The following is a 22,957-nucleotide window of genomic DNA, read 5'->3' on the forward strand; positions in this document are numbered from 1 at the left end:
AAGGAGCTCTGAAATCCATAAAAATTGGCTTAGAATCCGGAGTCATAACTTATTTCTTCTCTTTGTTTCCCTCAGGTATACTTCATACTCCTCTCTTTCTCATTTCACAGTAGTGAAACACTTCTTCATTCATTGTGTTTCATTTTCTAATTACTTAGAGAAGGTTAGAAAGTCCAACATTAACTCTATCATTGATAAAATGCTCCTACTACATCCTGAGATGGATTTGAGAGGATATTTAATGATATAGCTAAGATACTGTGCCTAATAAAAGTCCATTTTCTGGATTTTCTTTGTGTCTTCCTTTGTGTCTTCATGTAGCAGACCCAAAAAAGAGCACAGTTCTAAGGACCTTCATCCCATTTCTGAGGATTCCACCTTCATGACTTGATGCCACCTTCACGTCAAACACCCCACTTGAAGCATGTCTGTCGCAGTCTCTCTGTGTGTTTTTTAGCATCTAATTGTAGGTTAAAATCTACACAAAAAACTTGGAAGAACATAAGAATTTATTCAAATCAGTTATAAATGTAGAATGGTTACACTCATAGAAAAAAGAAAAAGATCAGTTGTCAGGAGTAGGAGAAGAGGCAGTTAGGAGATAACTTATTAATGGACACTAGATACCTGTGTTGGGTGATCACATTGTGTATAGAGTGAATGTAAACAGCGATTGTATAGCATTGTGAATGCACAGAATTGCACAGTTTAAAGTATAAAGAGTTACACTACATAAATTTTGTTTTATTTACTATAAAGAACCTTCACACCCTATCCCAAATCATAGGCACTCATGATCTTGATCATGCTTATGTCTGCATATATTTATAATAAAATATTTTGAAAAATGAGAAATACTATTCATAGCATATGATTGCACTTATTTGCAAGTACACACACACACACACACAAAAATAGTGGGTTGATACTGTTTCCTTTATCCTATTTACAATTTCCTTCTTGGTTCAAAAAGAGATGTACTTACTTACTTACCACTCTGGATTGCCAGGTGAAGTCCCTAAATATGCATATGACATGGAAAGACGACTCAGATGACTGGTTTTCTAAATATTGACCCAAATCTATCTTCTGAAGGAGAGCCCTGGCCAGGAGACGAACAGTGAATGGCTGTAAAGCAGAGACCACAGAGAACAGCAGAAAAAGAAAACAATGAGTACAGAGAAGAAATGTGTGGCAGGAAGTGAGGAAGATGAAGAACTAGAGAAGAGGAAAGCGGCCACGAAACACAGGATGGGGTGTTCTTATTTCATTATGTTGCTGTGATAAACACCATAACTAAATGCTACTATGGGAAGGAAAAGGTTTCTTGCAGGTGACAGGTCATAGTTCATCACTGGAGAGTAAGGGTAAGGAATCCAGTAAAAATTAGAAGCAGAAGCAATGCAGGGTAAACCTGTTCTGAAAGAAAGCTAAGGGGTCAGCTTCCATCTTGTAAGTTGGTGGGTATGGGTGGGCCAGCTGCTTACAGAGAGCTGCAGTCCTCTGAAATTGAGACCTAAAATTACCATGGGGGGTGGTAACTGATTCTGGGAAAAGCATTTTCTGGGCAGGAACACTTATATTATGGGGTTGGTGGCTGTCACAGGTATGCATGTACTCTGATTCCACACAGAATACATACAAGGTCACATAAAAGAAAGGAAACTTGCCTAGGGTTTATGGTAGGTTGGGCTAATTAGGGTTGAGTTTATGATTAGGGTTACAGATGCAGTTAAACAGTGGGGACTCAGATTGCAAAGCTGAGGTGTTTCCTATATCCAGATACCTCTGGGAGAAGTGGAATGGGAAGAACATGTATGCTTGTGTTGATTATTGTACCTGGGAAGTGGGAGGGGATCTAGGAACCTTTAAAGAAAGTCATGTTGAAAGAGGAAAAGTAAATGGAACCACCCTCTGGACAGTGACCAAACAGTGGAAAACTATGGTAAACATACAGCCCACTGATTAGAGGCAGCCAACAGACTCACTTGTCAGAGACACTAGAGAAGGCAAAATGTTCTCTTGCTGTCTTATGACTACTCGAGGCTCAAGCCTCAAGAACAACAGCCCAAAGACTCACAATAGAACCAAACAGGAATGGCAAAAATTGGTAATGAGGTTATTTCTAACGATATTCACCTATAGTCCTAGATTGGTATCCAGCACATTTGTCATCACAGAAATCTCATTCAGCAACTGATGGAAACAGATGCAGAGACCTACTTTCAAACATCAGACAGAGCTTGTACAAATCCTCTGGATGAGGTGGAGGAAGTATTGTAGGAGCTAGATTGCAAGACAAAGCAGTAGGGAAAACACTGTAGACAGAATTAGCTATTAAAGAAGAGCCTGTATTACCATGAGGAATCAAATTCACACATGCATGTGTTCAGAGAGAGAGAGAGAGAGAGAGAGAGAGAGAGAGAGAGAGAGAATATGAGAGCAGCCCTTTTCAGAGAAGAGGAGGCATTCACCAATACAAAGTCTAGTGTCTTCTCCAAGACTGGAGTTTGTAAGGAATCTTAAATGTTTTGTCTCCTCTTTTAGTGATGGTCAGTTTGAGAAAAAGAAAAAAAATGGCTGATTGTCCTAAATCTTTGACATAAACATGCCCTCAACAGGCCTTGAACTTGCTAAGGCTCAACAATAGAAGAGGGAGTCTGGCCTCTGTTTTAATCTACCAAGATTATCAAAGATAAAGAGGGTGAAAAAGAAGCCAGCTATCTTGGAAGTCATCTATTTTTATTAACTCTCTGACCCATTCAAGACCTGTCTTCCCAACTGAATAATCTATTCAAATCCAAGTCCCTCTGTGTCAATGGTGATTTTTAGTCTTCCACTGTTCCTGTAGTACAGTTAAATTTATGAAGACTAACAGGATGGGGCCTCTACCTGATTCATGCCTGTGCTTCTGTTGCACAGCTATGGAAGTTTTGTGGCTGTCATTCTAGGTGACATGCTCAGGCTACTAGATGCTTGGGGACTGATGATTTTTTCCTTCTTGTAGGATTTTGCAAATCTTGATTTCCAAATTATCAATTACGCTAGTACTCTTCAAAGATGCATCCTCTGAACTTAGATGTCTCTGGCCCCATTACCTATAGATTGAACTCACCATCTGGTCGTAGACATACAGCATACTGGTATGTATTTGGTCAGTTTTCCAGAGTCCTGGCTTTTAACCTAACCACTAAGAGGAAATCTCAGTCTACACACACACACACACACACACACACACACACACACACACACACACGTACATGCGTGCAAGCAGTCATGCACTCAGATATACATGGAGGCATGTAATTTCACTTTCTCACTAGAAAAAATGCATGTAAAAGATAAAGTGAGGTAAACTAAGTAAAAATAAACATGAATAGAACAAAACAAATAGCAAAGAAAAAGCACAAAAAATTCATATAGATACACAGACATACACATTCAAACACACAGAAATCCCATAAAGATAAAATTGCAAGTCATGATATATATGCAAAATAACTATAGGGTAAAAAAGTGTCCAGAAACAAAATTATAAGATTTTTAAAAATCTTCCCAAAACAATGCTTGGATTATTCTGCATTGGCCATCTACTGCTGGGCATGAGGCTTATATTTAAATGATTTGTATTCCCCGTGAAAGTGAAGGAGAAGACTATATTTTTGTTTCAAGCACTTGTACATGGGGATGGCTTCTAGAATAGAGGTGAGGATTGTGTATATTTCCCTTCTGAGTATTGGAACCTCATCTAGCTTCAACCTCTGCAGCCTGTGCATGCTGCCACAGTCTCTGTGAGTTCAGTAGTCCCCAGGCTTGTTGAATCTAGCAGGCTTTGTTCTGGTGATTGTCTTCCATCCTTTACCTTTTAAAGGATCATGTCTGGGCCATCAATATTAGCATCATGTGAGAGCTTGTTACAGATACAGACTTCCTACATCAGCCTCTACATGCTATTACATGTCCCAGATGATTAGTAGGGTGAATTTAGCTTTGGAAAACACATTAGATATCTCTACTTTCCTATTTATGCCATTCTAATTCTCTCTCTACTGTTCCATATGAGCAGCCAGAGCATGAAACTTTTGTAGGGTAGAAAATATATTTTCTTTATCATTGCATAATCACATTCTCAGATGCTCTGAGTTCAGATTTTTTATCAGAAAACATTTTTATCACTAATGGGGAAATGCAGTGTTTTCTGCAACCTCCTTGCAGGATCTCAGAAATCTGGTACAAAAAGCTGAGGAGCATGCTAAGATATCAGAGCAGACTCTGTCCGCTCTCCCAGCATGACTGGGTATTTGTGGCTCCTCCAAGCATCCCTCAATCCCTGTGGCTCCTCCCAGCATCCCTCAGTCCCTGTGGCTCCTCCCAACTCTCCCAGCATCACTCAGTCCCTGTGGCTCCTCCCAGCTCTCCCAGCATCACTCAGTTCCTGTTGCTCCTCCCAGCATCCCTCAGTCCCTGTGTAAGCCTTGCCACCTGGCTCTAGGACCAGATCCTGGAAGTCTTAGAACCAGTCTGTCTTCTCCTCTGCTTGTTCCTAGCAGTGTATTCAGCACATAACAGGTCCTACCAAAAATGCTGCTGGATTATCTCTAAACCTATTGGGTATTCAAAACCTGATCATCATGCAACCCAGGGAAAGCAGCCATTTGATATTTGATCCTCTGGATTACATCCTCATGGCTTCCAAACATCCCTTCTGACCCCACCTCACAGGGGCCTGCTGCACAATGGGCCTGCGCCCAACAGTTCTGAAGGCCTCTACATTAGGCCTCCCACAGGTAAGAAAAGAGTATCCCCTGAGGTCTGCCACCATTTCCCCAGAGGGCTAGATCACAAGGGGTGGCTGCTCTTCAACAGCACTTCAAATCATCAGCAGCATATGGCCCTTAAAACAATAGTAAGTTGAAATGTATTTGCTAGGAAAGCCACTGACGTACAAAGAAAACCTTATGGCAGATCGAGCAGTGCATACCAGCCTCCCCTTTGCAAGAGCTGAGATCAAAAGATAAAGAAGCTATCAAAAACCCATCTGCCTACTTAAAATTACACCTCAAGTCAGGTTGGGAACCACAAATATAGGGCCAATTGTCTAAATGAACTGCTTCAATTTCTCCTGAAAACCACTCATGTAAGCTGCACAGTGGTGGCACATGCCTTTAATTGCAGCACTTGAGAGGCAGAGGCAGGTGGATTTTTGAGTTCAAGTCCAGCCTGGTCTACAGAGTGAGTTCCAGGACAGCCAGGGCTATACAGAGAAACCCTGTATCAAAAAACAAAACAAAACAAACAAACAAACAAATAAAAAACCATCCATGTATTTTAAAAGAAAAACACCCTCTCCACCCACCTTGGCAAGGTTTTGATTTGTCTGTTACCTTCCTTTAGCATTCTTGAAAATTACCAAGCTTCAGTACCCAAACCATCCTATCTTACAGAAAACATTCTCCCAACTGCCAAAGAGATGATAAGTGATTGAAAGGCAGGTGATTCTGGGGGCACTGGAACTGGGTGTTGGCTACACACATCCATACCTGTGTGTAAATCTTCTGAGCCACACACTCAGGATCAGTACCATCCACTTCTGTATATCTCAATAAAACATGAAGAACACATAATAGGTGTAAGGAGGGAAAAGGAAGAGCTAAGAGCTCCAATAGTGAAATGTAGAAATTTTTTTTTTAACTAGCATCCCTAACATTTCGTCCCTGGCCTTGCTATTCACTAGCTGAGTGACTCTGAGCAACTGGGAGCACCTCTCCAAGCTCCCCATTTCCCGTTAACTAGGACTCAATATAGCACCTACAATCAACAGCACATTCAGCTGGACTCAGGAGGAGAACATCCCTAACCACTCTTACTGGAGATCAGGAAGCGCTGACCACCAGACCTTGTACTTACACAATTATGCCTCAGTTACTTTGCCTATGGGTGCTGCATCTAATTCACACAGTGGGAAAGCCATTCCTCGCTGACAAGTGAGAAAACTGAGACAGGACTATACAACAAAGCTGAGTTTGGGAAAGGAATACATGGACTGCACATGAGCATCTAAGCATTAATGCTAATTAACACCACTTTGGCACCACTTAGAACTAGGCTCAACCTGAGTGCTTCTACTCATCCTGTGTGGTACATGCCATAATTCCGTTTTTCTGATGAGGGTTATTTACTGCACAATGTAGTTAAGAATTGGATACAGTCACACCAGAAGTGGCAAGCTTAGTGTTTGAACCCAGGTAATACAATGGCAGAATACAAGTTTTTAATGCATCAAGGTCCATCCACTAAAAGCTAAACCTTTCAGAACCACTCATAGCCTAAGCCCTTACCACAACCAGCAGATCCCATAGCACCCTGCTCCACCATGCAGGTTCCACGGGCCCAAAGAGCAACCTTCCATTCCCATTTCTCACAGGAGCAGGAAAATATAAGCATTTCGTAGGGAATCTCACTGACCCAGGGCATTAGGCCTGGCTGTTGCCCTTGACAAACTTATAGCCCTGGTAAAGACCTAGAAAAGCATTATATCAGTCTCCTGGGCTATAAATCGTCTTTCTTCCAGACCTTCAAGTTTGTAAAAGTTAGAGAGAAAGAGGGGGGAGGGGGAGAGAGAGAGAGAGAGAGAGAGAGAGAGAGAGAGAGAGAGAGAGAGAGAGAGAGAAGCTTCGAGTCTGCTTTTCATCATTTCTGCCAAGGCTAATATTTCTATGTGAGAATATGGCTTCTCTCCCTAAACTCCACAGGAGGCCTCAGAGCAACAGTAAAAAAATAAAAATAAAAATAAAAATAAAAATAAAAATAAAAATAAAAATAAAAATAAAAATAAAAATAAATAAGGATTCGTAGACTTCAAGGCCAGAAATGGTTGAAACTAAAAAGCCAAGAACCACCACTTCCTCAAACAGTTTCTCTACTCTGTAACTTTGGCTTCTTGCTGTCTCAGATAGGAATCAGATTCCACTCCCCACACCAGGAGACCCTTAGTGCACACCATCACACCACATGTTCTTTCCACTCCAGCACACTGGCTGACATTCATACCAAACCACTACTCTTTGACCAAATGCACCTTCCTGCCTGTCCTGGAGAGGGAGGGACTTCTGGAATGGGAGGCTTGTCCTCAATTCTACATCCAGCCCTGTGTTGATGGAGGTGACACTAGCACACCTTACCTGTGCTTCTTCAGCTACATGCTGCTCTCAACTGCCTGGCCTCTGCCTCCACAGGACCCTGGCCCTCAGGCTGTGGCTCCCCCTGCGGCAGCTACTCATGCTGAGGCAGCCCTTCCACATCAGTGGGTATGGGAGCAGGTGTGATCCGGAGCTCGACAGTGTAGTTGTGGCCATTGTTGTTGGCCCAGAAAGTGCCCTCGGGGGTCTCACAGCGCACCATGAAGCCGAAGTGCTGCTCCCCAGGCACCCACACCCCAGAACCAACCCCACCCCGACCCTGGGAACCGCTCCAGGACAAGGCAGCAGGGGCTCTAACTCCACCATCACACGCCCAACCGCTCCAGATAGGCCAGGCGCTGGCCGCGAAGAAAATGTGGGCGACAGGTAAAAAACCCCACCAGCGGGAAGGGGGCACAGTGGAGAAAGATCGGGAAAAGCTTCCTCTTCCTCCCCCCGCCCCTTCATCCCCATCCTCACCATCGTCGTCCACATCAGCCTGGCCGCTGCTGCCATCTTGCCCCCTTGTCGCCGCTGTCTTGCCTGCCCCGGGCCTGCCACAGGACCATAGCAGAGTAGCTGCAGCGATGGCTGAAAAGAGCCATATCTGCTGCAGCCTCATCCTCAAAGTCTTACCCTGACAGTTTTAAGAAGTAGAAACAGTACAGCCATGATATTTAGACTTGAGATCATAGGGAAGAAAGTAGATAATTTAGTCATAAAAGTTATGGAGTCCTAGTGATGTCACCTTTACTAAAAGTAGAAGAAATAACTCAAAGGCTGGGAGGTAAACATATACTCAGCCATGTTTTGATGCAAAAGAGTTCCTAAGGGAAGCTGAGAAATGCTTCTTGAACGTCCAACCTTCAAATATCATCAGGCAAACTAAACCTCTTTTCTTTTTAAGGCAGCCTCATATAGTTCATTAAAATACTGAAAAGCTGACCAAGTGAGGACCATGGTACACTGTTCAAGATTAGTTCTATAGAATTTGCATATAAGGATTTATATCTTACTGTGAAGCTACTAAAACTAACAGAATAATGGGAATCGGGTCATACAGAAGACAGGCTCTCATCTTCCCCTGCTTCTCTTGCCACTAGTTTGTCAAAACATTCCTCTATCCCATTTCTCGTAACAGAAATTGGACTTGTCAGGGAGAGAGTCCTTACGTCTGAGGATCCCAGTCAGTCATCCATCTGGGAAAGCACAGATCAGAGTGTTTTCTGAAGGGTTGGCATACAATAACTGACAGGAGAAGTTGGGAAGAGTCCTGATTCAAAGGCTCTCTCCAACTGGTTATGGTGAATTCAAGCCAGTATAAGAACCTGCAATGGGAAGTCCTGCAGCCACTGCAGGCTCAATTCCTGCTTCTCTTTTTCTGCTTTTCTCCAGAATTTATCATCCCATTAGGAGGGAACACTGAACTGTTCTTTAAAAGTTCCATGTCCAGTCCTAAAACGACTTCTGGGTATAAGCCAAGAGGAAGGAAGAATCGAGCCATACCTTCACTGCAAGCACTACAGAGCTATAGTCCAAGGTGCAGAGGGAGGCAAGGACCCCAGTCCTACCACAAAGGAGAGCAAAGGAGATAGGCAACAGAAGAAATATGGATGGAGCTGTCAGAGTTGAGACCGGGGGAGAAGGGCTTTTATCAGTAACAATTCGGGCTTTTTTTCTCTATGGTGTTTATTGCACTGTAACATAAATCACAACGATAAATAGGTTTTCAGCCATGATCTTGCAGACGCTGTAGAAAGAAGCCTCAAGCAACAATATTTGATTTTATTGGTGATCTCAGGACTAGCTATAATTATCATTATATCTTTCATCCTCATTTAAATATTTATTGTGATTTTCCGTCTGGTTTGTTATTTTTGACTTAAAGAATAATTGTTGACATCTCATTCCAGGTCTCAAAGGAAAGCTTTGTTGTTTGTCACACACTGCTGTAGACTCCCTTCTCAGACTAAGTAAGTCACACATACTTTGGTAAGGAGTTTTACTACAAACGAATGCTAAACTTTGTTGTGTGTAAAGATTAAAACACTGCCTCCTTGCCTAGTGCCGTAGCCCAGCTTGGTCCCGCCTGTCCGTGCTCCTGACTTAGCTCCATCAATTACCAGCTAGCACCTTTCTCAGGATCTTGGCCAATGCTCTGACCTCTTCCAGTTTAGCCATAAGATAGGCTGCCACGGGTCTCACTCCCAAATGTGACTGCTCCTCCTGGCTAGCTTTGTCAAGCCACCAACAACCACCCCATCTTCTCTCTTTCTTTGCACACCTATGCTCAGTGGATGGAAAACATTAGACAGTTTTATTATTTTAAAACTAGCCAGATAGCACAATTGCTGTGCTCTTATTAGCTAACCTATTTCAGCCAACCACTGGTAGAAGAGGCCACAGGTGCTGGAAGCCCTAAGACCTTACATGGCTGTTGCATCCTACTGTTTCCAAAGCCTGGCTGAAAAGGCTCCTTTCTGCCAGCATCCCTCCTCTTCCTCCTGGGACCCGGAAGCCCCTCCTTTTTCCTTTCGCCCAGAAACTGGATTCTACCTTCTTTATTGAAACAATCAAGAACCAATTAGAAAATCAGATTTTAGTATCAGCTCCTTCTCCTACTTTATATATTCTTTCAACTGAAGTGAAAATAAGTCACACATGTTATATTAGTAAATCTATGTCTCTCAGGTTTAGGTTCCTCGAAATTACTTGCTACCCATCGTTGTCATTTACATGGAAAAAAAAAGTCTTCATTTGTCCAGTGTAGATTCTGCAAGTAGAATTCTACTCATGACAACCCAGTGATGTTATTGAACATCTGTTGGCCAACATATTATTTGATCTCCACATCTTTACTAAATCAATCTCAAGGACTGGTAGAATTTAGAACTGATTTTTGTGGGGTCAAGATTCATTTCTGCATATGTTTACATATTTCATAAGAAACTGTAATATTTGCTAGTCTACTTTTGTAATAGTAGCAGTAGTTAATTATTGGAGTGCTTAGATGTAGAATTCATTAGGTTTCACAAAAATGCCAATGTCTTTGTGATATCATTTCTTCCTATTCATTAGCTAGAAGAGTTTTTAAGTGTTTTTATTATGTACAATAATAGATTATAGTATATTCAAAGAAAGTTGTGATTATTCTTTTTATGGCATTTTTGAGGTTACAATGTACTTACAGCATTACAAAGTGTTTATACATATATAGAGTGGACTGCTCTCATACACCCCTCTGCACTTACCTTCCCTCATCCCCCTTCCATGCATGCTAATCATTTTCCCTTTTCCAATGAGCTCCCCTCTTCTCCTTTCATGATTACTTGGTTTTGCTGTTTATTATTTTCTGAAGCATTGGTGGAGTTTGGTTAATGAATGTATGGGCACCTGACCAGTGCCTACACTACTGAAGAAAAAGTTTCTCTCACATCAAATATAACTACATATAATTCCTCAGGGATGGGTGATGACATATGATCCCTTCCCTGTTCCATGACAGAGTCTTCACAGGTCCAACCTTGTTGAGATCTTTTGCTTATAATCATTGCTGTGAGTTAAAGAATGTAGCTGCCACATCACGCCTGGAGTCAAGTTTCCACATCTCTTCTCTTCCCTTCTACTCCTAGATTCTTTCTCTCCTTTCTGCAGTGAACCACGGAGGATGGTCTAGTTTAATTTTTCTTAATTTGATAAATGTCATGAAAAAAATACAATTTGGGAAAGGATAGAGTTTAGTTGGTTTATACTTCCAGGTCAGTCATTGAGAGAAGTCAAGGCAGGAACTGAATGTAACTATGGACTTTCCCACCCATGCCTAAGTTCCTCAAAATAACAACTTGGAGACTGAATTATATATAAATAAATGGTTAGGCCATAAGCTTGTGCCTGTTCCCTTTCTAGCTCATAACTTAATTATCAGTTTGCTCTATTTTATGAGTTCTATATGTTACCTCTCCTGAGAGAACAACTGTCTTCATCAGAGTTCATCAGGGTGGATTTTTCTCATGCCCAACTCTATGTCAGAAATCCTCCATCTCTGCAGGGAACTTCTACCTCCATATTTCCTGCCTAAGTTAATAGGGCAACAGCATTTTATTGACAGGTGATGCTTCCACACAGTGCACAAGAGATTCTCTTTATAACCGAATCAGAAACTCTGGGGGATTACTGGTTACTGGCTTCCTTTCCATCTCACTCTCAGGCTCTTGTTCTTCTGCTGTTCTTATATAGCTTAGACCCACTTGCTTAGTGAGGTCCCTACCCATAGCAAGCTGGGCCCCATCAATCATCAGTCAATATAAGCCCTCACCAACACAGTCACAGGCCAAACGGATCTGGTCAGTCTCTCAGTTGAGGTACCTCAAATGGCTTTAGGCTGTGTCAAGTTGACAGCTGAAACTAGGACAGAGGATGTGATACAGACATTTTGATTCCATCCAGGCACTCAACAGTCATTTGTTCTCAACACTTTGACAAGTTGTTAGTCTCTGTAGTCATCACTGACCACTATACAAAGAAGCTTCAGTGACCAAGTTGACAGCAGTACTAATCTATGGCATAATCATAGTTATTTGGAAGGCAATTTGACGGGCACATCTTGTCCGTTTCAGCTAGAATACTTCAATAATGAGAAAAGCTGTCTTGTATATTTTGATGACTTAGTAGTATGGAATGATGATAATATGTTTAATTTTTCCCTTCCTTTTGAAGTTCCAATGATGACCAAAGTGGATTTTTCCCCTCAGGCATCATTTCTGTGCTCTCTAGTTTTACCTATTTGTGCGCTCAATTTGAACTTAGAAACCAGCGATAGTGTGTAAACTGCCTCCACTTTTGACCAATAAAAAGTTACTTGAATTGAATTCAAATTTATTTGAACATGACCCGACTATTATTTGGTGAGGAAGTTGTTGTCTGCTATGGTATTTTCCCCCCAAATCATCTTAAATCTTTCATGCTTTGTGCTGAATATATTTGTGGTTCTTTTTATTTCTTAAAAAAATCATTTTAAAAGTAAAATTTATGAGCTATGGAAGTTCTTCACTTCTAGCTTTTCATGTTATATTCCGAACAAATGGATTACATCTAATTGAATTGGTGGATAAAGGGTCCTGTAGGAACCTTCTTTTCCTACAAACTGACAGCAAGTCTCCTCTACAGAAGAAAACACCTACATAATTCATTGAAAATGGAGAACTTGAGACCCCCTTCCCTATCCTCTCAGTGCTCAGGGAACCCAGAGAAAGAGGAGGCAGAAACATTGTAAGAGCCAGAGGACACCAAAGAACATCTAAACACAAAAGTACTGACACACGCATGAACCTATAGATACTAAGTCAACATGCATAGGACCTGCATGGGTTGATATAAGATGAGATCCTAAAATTGAAAGAAGTGTATATACGTCCCATCCTTAACACGTGATAATCATTTGCAAATGAAAGTTTAGTTTTCTCCAAGGGAGTCTTACTAGGGAAACAAACTATTCTTAAGTGCAGGCTACATACCTATTAGGAAATGAACAGCACTAAATAAACTCAATAACATCTTTGGAGGTTCCTTGTCTCATAATGTCATGGCAGAATATTTTGTTTTGTTTTGTTTTATTTTTATTCTCTCTCTCCCTCTGTCTCTGTGTCTCTGTCTCTCCCCCCTCTCTCTTTTTCTTCTCTCTCTCTCTCTCTCTCTCTCTCTCCCTCCCTCCCTCCCTCCCTCCCTCCCTCCCTCCCTCTCTCCCTTCCCCCTCCTCTCTCTCACCACTCTACAGATCCTTTGGACATATTATGACTTCCAGTTTTGTGTTTTTATGGAATTCCTGGGTGTATGAATGGGTGAATCTCTGCATCTACATCTGTTTCTTGTGCATTCTCTTGAGCTCCTTTCCCTCTGTTTGTTTTCTCCTATAAAGATGTGTTAGCTTTTTTTATTTAATTTATTATATTTTATTATCCTGTAGGGTCTTTTTTGTTTTCTAATGGGATACAAAGCATGTTTTCTGGCAGCTAGATGATACATATACATGCATAGTATGTGTATATGTATTCATATATCACCTTTGCTGTTGTCATCTTTGGATGCCAGTACTTTAGGACATGGTGAGTGATGATCTAATAATCACATGTGTACTTGTTGGATGAATTTCAAATTAGACACACCAACTGGCTTCAGAGCACATGACAAGCACACCAGCACTATTACTCACAATGCATTTATTATAATTAGTTTGAGAAATTTTTGTTTACATTCATTCCCTGAGAGAATACCCCAATAAAGACATGTAGTCAAGTGATTGGGATTTTTGTCGACTACACTGATTCTCCTCAAAAATCTTCACCAAACAGGAGAAAAACCCTTAGGGAGGGATGGATATATATATATATATATATATATATATATATATATATATATATATATATATATATAGAGAGAGAGAGAGAGAGAGAGAGAGAGAGAAATAGATATAGGTATAGGTATAGGTATAGATATAGATATATATCTTTTTAAATTTTCAAGAATCTTTTTCTAAAACCAAGTTTCTACAAAAAGTATATTTAAAGATAGCTTCTAACTTTCCACTTCTATAATATTCCTATTCTCCTTTTTACAACTATAGATAAATATAGACATCTAAGCACATTCATACACAATTTTGAATTCTCACTTTTTTTAGTCTATTTCAAGCTATGCACATTTTATCTTTTGTATTTTTTTCATTCTAATTTTAGTATTTGTGCTGCTGAGGCATGCACTATTTTTTTTTATTTTTAGATGAAATAATATTCGAGAAAGTTTCAAATGAAGATGTTGAAATAATGCTGTTTAGAACTGCCTGTCTTGCATAGCTACATGAGTTATTCCCAATTTTCTATTCATATTTAAAATATTTCTTGAAACAAACCTGGACAGTATTTTTCATGGTCTCATGTGAATGTGAATTTTTGATATTAGTTCCTAGTAGCAGTATTGTAGGGTCAAAGTGTAAATGAATCTGTAGTTTTCCTAACAATTATGTGTGCATACATATAATACTCATTTTTGGCCAACTCAAAACAAAAACAAATTCAATGGTATTTTTGTGGAATTTTTGTCTCATATGGTTTTGTTGGGGCATTTTTTTTTGTATTATTGGTATTTGCATGTATATTTTGCACGTTTTGTGGGATTGATTTTTTCTGGTATATGTATTTCTGGATGTGTTTATCTGTTTTTAAAAGAGAAATAGAAAGAAGGGGCACGGTTTTGAGTGGGCAGGTATATAGAGAGAATTTCTCAGGAGTTGGGGAGAGAAAAGGAATGAAAAATACTTTCAATAAAAAAAAATGTTATAGAAATACATTTGTGGCCAACCTCATTTACCTATCATATGGCACTTGAGGCCTAGCCAAGCCCTATCAATAGCTTATGACTTTTAAATTTAATATTAAACAGTATATGTGGCACAGTTTACCTGTTTGATCACTAAAGAGAATTGTAGTGCCTAATATTGGTAAAGATCCAAAATCTCCTGGGCTGTTTGAATGAAGATAGACAAACTTGTGTGATGGTTTAATAAATGAACTCCATAGGCTTATAGGCAGTAGCATTGTTAGGAGGCATATCCTTGGAGTAGGTTTGGCCCTGTTGGAGGAAATGGGTCCCTCAGGCAGGCTTTGTGGTCTCAGGAAGTTCTAACCAAGCCAAATGGCTCACTCTCTCTTCCTGCTGCCTGTAGAACTAGATGTAGAACTCTCAGCTACCTCTCCAGCACCTGGTCTGCCTGCATGCCACCATCTTTCCTGCAATGACAATATTGGACTAAACCTCTAAACTGCAATCCAGCCCCAATTAAATGTTTTCCTTAATAAGAATCGTCATGATCATGATGTCTCTTCACAGCAATAAAAGCCTAATAAGACAGTATATTATAGAAATATTAGAGGGCAGGGACAGTGACCTTCAGAAGGAGAAATCACCCTTTATAATGCCTTTATAATGTGGATAAACCAATAAAATCGTTTCAAATTGTGAAAGACAGAAAAACAAATAGTATGATTACAGTCAGAGAGAGAACAACCAAAAAAGAGAGAGATTGATGTTACATTATTGACTTTGAAGGTAGGTGGATGAAGTCACAAAAAGGAATATGGGTATTGTGATAAGCTAAAAAGGCAAGGAACCCAACTCTCTACTAGAATCTCAGAGGCAGCACAGCTTTGCCAGTATTTTAATATTAGCCCAGTGACATTTATTCTAGGCCTCTTGCTACTTGAGCCACAAGAGTTGTAAGACAATAAATTTGCAGTGTTTATGCTAAGAGAAGTTTGGCAGGAATATAACACCAATGGGATCTCTTTTATAAACTAAATAAAAGTTGACTGTATCATCCCATAATCATACCCTTGTTGGGTTTTCATAACCCGCCATGTCTAAAACATTTGGTCTGTTTGTATATGTAAGATATTCTATCCACTATTATAAAATGAGCTTTGTGAGCATATCAAAGTATTTTTCTACTACTGATATTCCATGTAAATTTACAATGGATATCCTGAGACACAAGCCCTTTGTACTCTGAGGAACATCTGACTCCTAACTACAATTTATTACAACATATATGTCTTTTACTTTTGTGTGTGTGTGTGTGTGTGTGTGTGAGAGAGAGAGAGAGAGAGAGAGAGAGAGAGAGAGAGAGAGAGAGAGGGGAGAACACAGAACACACAGATAGGTAGGTAGGTACAAATCGGTTTATGTGCCTGTGCCTATGTATGTTAAGGTCAGAGGTCAACTTGGGGTATATATATTCTTCAGAAATTGTTCTCTGTTGTTTTTTGTTATTTGTTTATTAAGATAGGGCATCACTATATTACCTTATCGAGATTGAGACCAGGGTGGGTTTGAACTCATAGAGGTTTATCTGCCTCTGACAGAACAGCTCAGATGCCTAGTTTGAGATAAGGGCTTTATTTTTTTCTAAGGATCACCCCATGGGCTAGGCTGCTTGATGACCAGTAAGCATCAGGGATCAGCCTGTATCAAGTTCCTCAGTTCTGGTTTTACAAGCCTGTACCATGATGTCCAGTGTATTAATGACACAAATAATTTAAAAATGTTTTCTCTAGTCTTTATGTAGTTTGTCTTTTTATTCTCTCAAGAAATGGAAAATTTTAATTCAGACAGTCATTTTATCAGTATTTTCTTTTAAAATGAAATCTTAGCAACGACAGCACTTCTACCTAGCCATTCATCCTGAGGCTATTCTATTTACTGTTCTTCAAAATATTTTCTGTTTTAAATTTAAAATGTAAATATTATAGTTTACATTTTATATTTATACTGGATCTTTCCTTAATCTGTATTTACTGTGAGGTTTTGAATGAAATTATATTATTATTTGCCTATAAGTGTCCAATGAAACCTTTTTTAATTGGATATTTTATTTATTTACAGTTTCCAATGAAACTTATTTCATGAATTATTTTTATTCTTTTTGTCGAAAACTGGTGAGGCATATTTACATAGAATTGTCTCCTTGATCTTCTTCTGTTGCACTGATCTGATGAGTCTCTCTGCCAATACTCTACTGGATTCTCTTGGTGTCTACAGCTGTGCAATACTCTGTCTTAGATAGTGTTATTATTGCTGCAAAGAAGCATCATGACAAAAATCAAGTTGTGGGAGAAAGGGATTCCTTGACTTACACATTGTGGTATATCACTGAAGAAAATCAGGACAGGAACTCAAACATGACAAAACGTGGTGGGAGGAACTGGCACAGAGGCCACAGAAGGGTTTGCTTACTGGGCTATTCATTAGGGATTGTTCAGGCTGCTTCGTAAAAGACTCTAAGGTAATCATTCCGTAGACGGCACCACCCACAATAGGCTGGGGCATCCACATCAATCATTAATTAAGAAAATGCCTTACAGACAGATCTTATGGAGTCATTTTCAAAATTGAGGTACCCTCCTTTCAGGTAATTCTTAACTTATGTCAAGTTGAATATCAAGCACAGTCAGTTGGAGAATTATTCCTACTCATTCTTCCTTTCCAAAGGAAATAATCATTAATTCTGACCTAATTCAACAGCAAAATGTGTCCCAAAACTTCTATAATTGATGTGGTGACCTAATCACAGAAGGGAAAATCAACCAATAGAAAATAAGCTCAGTCAAAAGAGCTATTGCCTAGCATTTTTTACAAATCCCCTAGTTAGATCCACAGTACTTCATAAATCAGATGTGGTCATGCACACCTTTATCAAGCAATAAGGAGGCAGAGGTAGAATGTCAGAAGTTAACAGGATGATTAACCTTAAGTAGATAGTGAATTCAAGGATGGCTGGGACCTTGAGCTTAATTTACATGAGACCTTGTCTTAATTTAAAAAGAAAAAAACTAAGAGATCGAGCCTATACAAACCTCTAAGCTTCATTTCCACTGGATAGCTTTTATAGTGCTAGAAAGTGCTACACTAACTACTGCATAAGAAAAGAAGTCATCAACCCAACCTAGCCATGAACAGTGTGAGCTAAAACAATGAATGACTAGACAATATATGCCCACCTGTTCAGTAGTGGCATGAATGTTAAAGGGTAACCATTTTCTGAATGTTGTCCAACCATTTTCTGCTTGACGTTAAGGCCTGCTCCAGCATATGAAAACTAGAGCTAGCATCAATTATGTGGACAAAACCCTAGGATAAGACAGATAATAAACCTTGGGAGAGAACATACTACTACGACTCCGTTAAATGTATATAATATTAAACCAACTCTATGGTTTATCATTACACCTATATATTAAGGCATCTCTCAGTTCTTATCATTGAACCTTCTATTTGCAGTAGAGGGTAATTATCAGAGACCCACTTCTATCTATCTATCTATCTATCTATCTATCTATCTATCTATCTATCTATCTATCTAATCTTCCCCCCTTTCTCTCTCTGACTCTGTCTGTCTCTCTCCATATATATATATATATATATATATATATATATATATATATATATATATATGGCAATTCCTCCTTGAAAGACTTCTGGAACAGGAAGGGTCGGCTTTCTATAAAAGTGCAGCCCCTGCTAAATTGAGCATGCTTCAGTAGAAGGACAAATGTACAAGAATATTTTCCTGGCACAAAATGGCATTGGTGGTTAAATAAAATGATACAAAGGTCAAGGGGCAAAAGGGTTAGATCTGGTAATAGTTTGAGGAAGGGTAACTATGATCAAAGTATGTTGTCTAAAAATCTCAAAGAAATAGCATCAGAAAATAGCATATATATTTAAAAAATAAATCTAAAAGTATATCTGGTTACATGTGGAAATTAGTGTGTAGCACAGGGCAAATTGAAACTCAGTAAGAAAACTAAACATCATTTATGTCAGTAATTTTAGTATAGCTTAGAACAGAGGATTTTCTGTGATGTAGGTTTTCATATTTTCCCAAGATTCACATAAAGCCATACTATTATCAGAACATCTTTAGATGAATCATTTATAATATGTGAATTGAGAAATAATTTTAATCTATTACTCAAAATCTAAGAGCTTTAAGATAAACTAAAAGCACATACATTATGAAGATCCTTATATGACGAAAATGCCATCAGCAAATTAGAAAAGCACTTCATATACTGAGGAACCAAATTGTAGTTCTAATAAGACAAATGAATATTCTGACTTTTCCTAACAAAGTGAGAGCTTTCAAAAATAGAAGAGAACAAAGCCAAATTCTTTACAGAAACAAAGGCTAAATAAACAGAAAATTCTCAGAAAAAAGAAAATGCAAATGATTTGCAACCACATGAAAAGATGTTCAAGTGTGTTTATACAGTGGGAGAAATGAAAATGTAAATTGTACTGAGATACTATTTCTCACACATCAAATGGTAAAAAAAAAAAAAAAACCCACAGCTGTTCAATATATTTCATGGTGGATCTGTGTAGTGGTGAGCAACCTTGTACACTGCCCATGAGAATGATGGCATATACATGTTCACCCTTGCACTTAGCACTTTGAAGATCTTTCCTGAAGAGGCACATTACAGCAATTGCACATTTTTCCTACTACTATTTGTACTCATCATTGCTTGAAATTTTCATAGTTTTAAAACTTTGTCTTCATATTGAATGGCCAAATAAAAAAAAAACAAATATACTATCATATCAGCTGTAGCTTTTAAAAACACTTAGACCACCTTCTTTCCTGTTATTTGGAATTCAGAGTAAAATAAATGTCTCTCCCAAAGGTGTATCTCTCATGTCTTCTAATGCTTCCTTCCTGAACTGACATGCAAACACACATTTTGAAAACATACTGCACAAAGGAATACATCATCACTGTGAAAGACAAAAGTCAGTCTAGATGGATATCAAAGAAGACACTAAAGCTGTTGAGCTAAGGGCTGTGATATAATAAGATTATAGAATGGTTCAAAAGCTCTCTTATAGTGCCTTTCTGAATTGAACAAAAGAGAAAACTTCATTTCTCATGAAAGCTAAAGGGGTTGTTTCAAGTCTGAATTGTTAAACTTGGCTCTTCATCAAAACAGAACAATTAATATGTCTTACTCTGCTGACTAGTTTTGTGTTGTCTTAAGATACATGTTGGAAAATAAAATTCTAGTAATAGGAAGGACTGTGGAACCTCCCCTCTGAAGGCACAGGTGAGTGAACCACCCAACTACAATCCAAGCTGGGGTTGCTCCACTATGCCAGATAGATTGCAAAACCATTAGAAGCAGAGTCAGCCCCAAAAGTGCATGCCCTGGAGGTTGTACCTTAAAAATGCCACTTTCCTTGCCTTAGTTCTCTGAAAATAACAGGCGACACCTCCTCAGTTCACATAACTAATAGCCTTCAGAGCTAAATCATTTCCTTAAACCAGGCTGTCTTCACTCTTGCTGTGGCTCCAAGGATATGCCATTAGGACAGAGTGGTCAACCCCCTAGCCTGGATGAAACCTGCACCTGGATGGCATAATGACCAATATGAGCATTCTAAGACTGAACATACAAGGTGACTTTGCTGACACACCAATGTACTGGAATAATATGCAGGCATAAAAAAGAATGGTCTATAGGTCTGTGCAACAACTTAGATATCACACTCATTTTTTATGAATGAAAAAAAATAGATTTTACATATGGCCTTCTATGTCTTGTCTGTGTCAGGCATTGGGTACAATTGTCATAGAAAGTACTGAAGTAAGGGAATGGGGTGTAGCAAGAACAATTCCAGAAGGTGCCAAAGTCAGAGGTTGGGGGAAGGATCGACTCTAAAGAAGACTCTTTTTTTTTTTTTTTTTGGAGATATATTAGATCTGGGTTATATCTTTTTATGGTGGAGTTTTCTTAGTGTTTTGTCAAAAAAATCCAAACAGCAGGATTAGATGTTACTGCAAAACATGTTTTGAGAACATTTCAGCAGTATAATTGCTTTCTTTGTTCTCAAGTATTTCATCCTGTGTTGGGGATTGGTTCTAATGTTTTGTCATAATTCAGCTCCCCAAATCACATAAGAATCTGCATGCCCAGATAGTGAGGGTCCCTATTTCCAATTGTCTTTTCATTGATCAATAAAGAATCAATGGCCAATGGCTGAAGAGGCAGGACTTTTAGGATTCCAGGCAAGAAACACAGGGGAGAGGAAGGGATTCTGCCATGAGAAGGGTGTAGGATGGACCGCACCATGACAGGGAACCAGAGAGATCAGAATTAAGAGCCCACCAACATTTAAGAGTCAGGGAAGCAGCCCCAGAGGCTACTCTCCTGCTTGGGTCTGGGGCAACAAAGATAAAATATAGATTTAGAAAGCGTTAGCTCAGAAATACTGGAGGGAAGTGTGTGCTAGCCATGAGAAGATTTGGAAGTGTCCAGCCATTTAGCTAGTAAGGCATATTAAAAATAATGCTATGTGTGGTGTGTATCTTTCAGTTGTGAATCCAGAGCTCTTGGACAGGTAGAGACCACACATGAACCACCAGGAGCTCAGTACAGCTTAACTATTCACTGCTATAATCTTGTGGTTAAATACTTTGACAAGAGAGCAGTCTATATGTTCCATTAATAGCCAAAGGGAGCTGTGATGTTTTAAGTCTTCTAAAGAGTGACACATTATCTATATATTCATCATTTGGTGCATCTGGACTCCAAACCTGTCGACACTTAAGCATAACCTAATGACTCTGCTGATCTCAGAGACACTATTCAGTGTTTGCTACATACAAGGCAAGCTTTATATGTTGTGTGTTTTAGGAGTGTTGCTTGTTTGTTCCTTTCTTTTGTGTGTGTGTATGACAGAGAGAAATCTTGTTTATTCTTCTCATTATCTGTTCACAAAACTTCCTCCAACTGTTGGCCTTCCATAGCTCTACTTTCAAGCTTCCCCTTCCTTGATTCCTAAGAAGTCCGCAGAACATCAGTTAAAGCCTCTATCCATCATATTCCTACTTTTAGTCATGAGGTGATGATGATACTTAGTATCTTGCTAAGTCATCAGAGTTCTTTCTGTATTTTTCTGTTTTCAGTGCTGTTGAGGAAATTACTTTGAATCACTGTTAGTCATCTTTCTATCACTCTTACACAATATTTGAGATCATTTCAAAATCAAGAGGAGAAACATTATTTTATAACACTGTTTAAGACATTTTAGATCATGATCACTTGGCTCTGTTGCTTCTGGGACCCAAGATACTTTTCAGAGGCATCCTTCAGTGACATTTAAGTCTTACCAAGCCAACCTCCTAAGATGACTGAATCACAAACTTTCAGTACATTCAGTACACAAGCCCTTAGGGAAGATTCCAGATTCAAATTATAGCAGCCACCCCACTGGCATTTCATATTCACATTTCAGTGGCAGCTAAACTAGCTAGTGTTTTGTTGATCAGCTACTTCATACTGTTTTATATAAATGTGTATTTCTGAGATCCAGGGGGTAGTATTCATAATTTTGTGTAAATAGGTATCATTGAGTGGAAAGATAGTAGCACTGATTATGATTTCATCTCCTCTTTGGTTCTCTGACTTCATTTTTACTTGATGTTTTGGTACCATAAGCATCGATAATTAAATCAGTAAGTCATGGGTGAAAAAGGAAGGTTGAACTTTTATATTTTACGTGACAGTTAAATTTAAAAGTTTAACTGAATTATATTCCTCTTTGAGATTATTAATTATGCTTCCATTTCCATTTAATAATGGTCATATGCTCTATGAGATTTTGTGGGTTATATTATTTTTAGTGTACAATGGGGCTAGTTATGACAAGAAATCACTTAACCAGCATTTGTGACATAATGGCCATCATAACATTGGAAGTTCAAGCACAAAGAAATATCGTATTCTTGGAAAGATAGTCAGACCAAAATGAATCCAAGGATATTAGAGAAAATGTAAGAACGTATGATAAATAAATCTATAGCCAACCAGAACTTGGAAGAGATGACTTTTCAAATATATTCTGAGGTTCTTTCCAAAAACTGTGTTCTGTAGGTAGAAAAGGCTCAATGAAGAAGGCCTTAGCAGCACACAGCATTTTCACAGGCTGGACAGTCACATCTCACAAGCTTGAGGCATGATTGCGGAGAGCCAGAGACTTCTTCCTAGCAAAATGTAGCAAAGAACAGTCAACAGAAAACTGTTCAGAGAAAAACTCCTTACATGTCTGTACCTGGGGTGTGTGTGTGTGTGTGTGTGTGTGTGTGTGTGTGTCTGTCTGTCTGTCTGTCTGTCTATCTGTCTGTCTGTGTCTATGTCCATGCATCACCTACACAGAGAGGGGGGAGGGGG

Source organism: Grammomys surdaster, unplaced genomic scaffold, assembly GCF_004785775.1.
Source record: "Grammomys surdaster isolate TR1022 unplaced genomic scaffold, NIH_TR_1.0 125789, whole genome shotgun sequence".
In the NCBI taxonomy this organism is placed as follows: Eukaryota; Metazoa; Chordata; class Mammalia; order Rodentia; family Muridae; genus Grammomys; species Grammomys surdaster.